General features: G+C 43.0%; 1 non-coding gene across 1 annotated transcript; it reads left to right on the top strand.

The window, feature by feature from the left end:
* The first annotated feature begins 450 nt into the window (after positions 1-450).
* Positions 451-614, top strand: LOC122151864. The gene has a single exon (XR_006164311.1). It is a non-coding gene; the product is annotated as a U1 spliceosomal RNA (small nuclear RNA).
* The last annotated feature ends 2616 nt before the right edge of the window (positions 615-3230 follow it).

Genomic DNA, 3230 nt, shown 5'->3' with positions numbered 1-3230 from the left:
GTTTCAGGATGCTCGGAACCCTTGCGCTGTTAAGCGCCATTAACAAATATAAATAATTTCGGAAGCATTTCATTTATAGCTGCTGTGGCCTGGTATTTTCCAGTCAAGGTTAAAGTTTCTTATAAAGTTTAGATGAAGAGTGGTAATGGTGACTAGGGACGGAGAAAGAACGGAAAGGGAGGTGATGTCACAAGCAGAGGGTGTGGATATGTAAATGAGAAGAGGGTGTGGATATGTAAATGAGAACGCAAGGCATGCTCAAATCTAAACGGATGGCTGCGCTCCGGAAATTTAGGGAGAAAGAGAGAAATTATAAGTGATAGAGAAGTTTCTGTTTCTTAGACTATATAGTAATGCTAAAATGGGTCTTTTTGGTACCAACTTTTTTAATGGTCGTGTGTATAAAGTGTTTTTCACAGAAGGAACCAGAGGCAGCGGCGCCAATAACTCATACTTACCTGGCAGGGGAGATACCATGATCATGAAGGTGGTTTTCCCAGGGCGAGGCTCATCCATTGCACTCCGGATGTGTTGACCTCTGCGATTTCCCCAAATGTGGGAAACTCGACTGCATAATTTGTGGTAGTGGGGGACTGCGTTCGCGCTATCCCCTGGTAATGTTTTTGAAAAGCAGAGTATTACTAGATGTAACTTGTGAAATGTTTTTTTGCTTTTTATTTTAGTTTTGAGAAGCTCTGGTGGTGTAGTGTAAAAGATACTTGACTGCTAACCAGAAGGCTGGAGATTAAAACCCACCAGCCAGTCCTCGAATGAGGGTTGGATAACCAACTTTCCGTAGTGATACCGCCTCGGAAACCCAAGGAGAGGGTTGGTACGAGTCCGAGCCAAGTCTGGGCACGTAACAATAACAACAATATTGTAGTTTTATTTTCTTATAATGATTTTTAAGAGTTAAGATTCACTCTTCTTTCTTCTGGATGATGATTGTGAAATAATTATATTCCCTTGTCTTTCCCACAGTCAATAAAATGGTTACTTTTAAAACTAGAATTTTGTTTTTTTCTAAAGGATGTTGTTGTTGACTCATAGCGACCCCTCCTTGGGTTTCCCAGGCAGTATCACTACGGAAGTAGGATTGCCCAACCTTCCTTCCGAGGAGTGGCTGGTGGGTTTGAACCGCCAGCCTTCTGGTTAGCAGTCAAGTGCTTTAGCCACTATGCTACCAGAGCTCCTTGGTTTGTCTTAAATTCTAGGTTGGGGCAAACCATGTCAGCTGCTGTGTGATATGATAATGTAGGTGAAAGACTACATGAACTGTTTACTTTAAGGAGCTGTCTTTGCTTTAAAACTCAAGTATGCTACCATTATTTTAAAAATGGTGCTACTTGGACAAGGCACCTAGGTTGGCACAGGAGGTTTATGGTTTGTGCTCAGTTACTAATGAAAAAGTTGGCTTGAACCTATCCAGTAATGGTGAAGAAAGACCTGATGATCAGTCTGCTTCCGTGTCACCTGGTCTGTCTTCCAAAGTGCCTGTGGATGGGTTTGAACTGTCAATGTTTTGGCTAGTGCTTAATGTTTTACCCCTCCCAGGGACCCCCCTGCAGTGTTTAGCTACCACTGATTTCTGGAATTCCTTTGGAGTTCATGTTTGACTGCTTTTAGTGGAGATGTGGCAGGCCATTCAGAATTTGGAGGAAGCTGTTCTCTCTGTATTAGCCATAAATCTTTGCTGGTCGTAAGGAGAGACATAGAGGTAGTAGTAGATGAATATTTGGAAATGAGCTTTAGAGAAGGCCTTGTTAAATAGTTGAATTCACTCCAATAGTTAGTGTCTTAGTTATCCAGCGTTGCTGTAACAGAAATATCCACAAGCGGATGGTTATAACAAACAGAAGATTATTCTCTCATAGCTCAGGAAGCTCTATGTCTGAATTTAGAGTGCCAGTTCTAGGAGAAGCCTTTCTCTCTCTCTCAGCTCTGGGGGAAGATTCTTGGTCCTTTTATCATCTGTGGGCCCTGCATCCCTTGGAGATCTCCATGTGTCCTTCCCTGGATCTGGGAGGTTCTCCGTGTGGGCAGCCTGGGTTCAAAGGACATGCTGTGCTCCTGGCTCTTTCTCAGTGGTTCTGAGGTTCCTCTTTCTCTGCCCCCTTTTCTCTCCTGTAAGATGAAAGATGATGCAGGCCACACCCCAGGGAGACTCCTTTTAGAACAGGGCAATGACCCAAGTCACTCTAATCCACTTAAACTGACTGGGTGATCACATTAGATCACATCATGGGTGGATTGCATCATTACATAACTGCCAAACCACTGAGAATCATGGCCCAGCCAAGTTGATACGTATTTTAGGGGGACACAGTTTAATCCATGACAGCTGGCATTAGGAAGGTGGGTGAATTTTCCGAGGGAAGAGCATGTAAGCCGAGAAAAACAACTGTCAAGGACTGGGTTTTGAAGAATGGCTCTGAGCTGAAATGAGTTATTTTGTGTGTTCTTTGGAAAAACAGCTTGAAAACTTTTCCCCCAAGTCCTAAGGAGTTCCTTTGCCCTAGTTTATTGTCCCAGAGGGTCCATTACTTTTGTCCAGGTGAATGACATTTCCTGGGTAATCTTGTACAAAACTTGAGGATTTGATACTTTGATCTAGCTCTACACTACAGCCTGCCATGATTGGTCAGTAGGCTTTAAGATTATGCACATGCAGTGACTCTAGACTGCAAATGAAGTAACTATCATCCACCAAGGAGACTGGTCAGTTTATGATCCTGTGGGATGACTATGCCTTGAAATTGACAAGCAATTGTCTTATGTATTGACAAAGAGGTTTGCTCCAGAAAAAAAGGAGAAAGATGAAAAGGCGAAAGAGGCTGGAAGAGAGAAGAAAGAAAAAGCAGAGAGATTCACTAAAGAGGATATTCAGGCAGCCAACAAACACATGAAGAAATGTTCACGATCATTAGCCATTAAAACCAAAACCAAACTCACTGCCGTCGAGTTGGATCCGACTCATAGTGACCTCCTTGGGTTTCCCAGGTGTTATCTCTACGGAAGTAGGTTGCCCAATCTTCCTTCAAAGAAGTGGCTAGCCATTAGAGAGATGCAAATCAAAACAACAATAAGATACCATCTTGCCCAGCACTAGTGGCTAGTTCAACAAGACAAAAAATAACAATTGCTGGTGAGGATATGGAGAGATTGGGACTCTCCTACACTGCTGGTGGGACTAAAAAATGATACAGCCACTGTGGAAAGCAGTATGACAA

This window comes from Orycteropus afer, unplaced genomic scaffold (genome assembly GCF_000298275.1).
Source record: "Orycteropus afer afer isolate SDZICR_OR568_19922 unplaced genomic scaffold, OryAfe1.0 scaffold00834, whole genome shotgun sequence".
NCBI classification, from domain to species: Eukaryota; Metazoa; Chordata; class Mammalia; order Tubulidentata; family Orycteropodidae; genus Orycteropus; species Orycteropus afer.
This window is presented reverse-complemented; position numbering and strand designations above follow the sequence as displayed.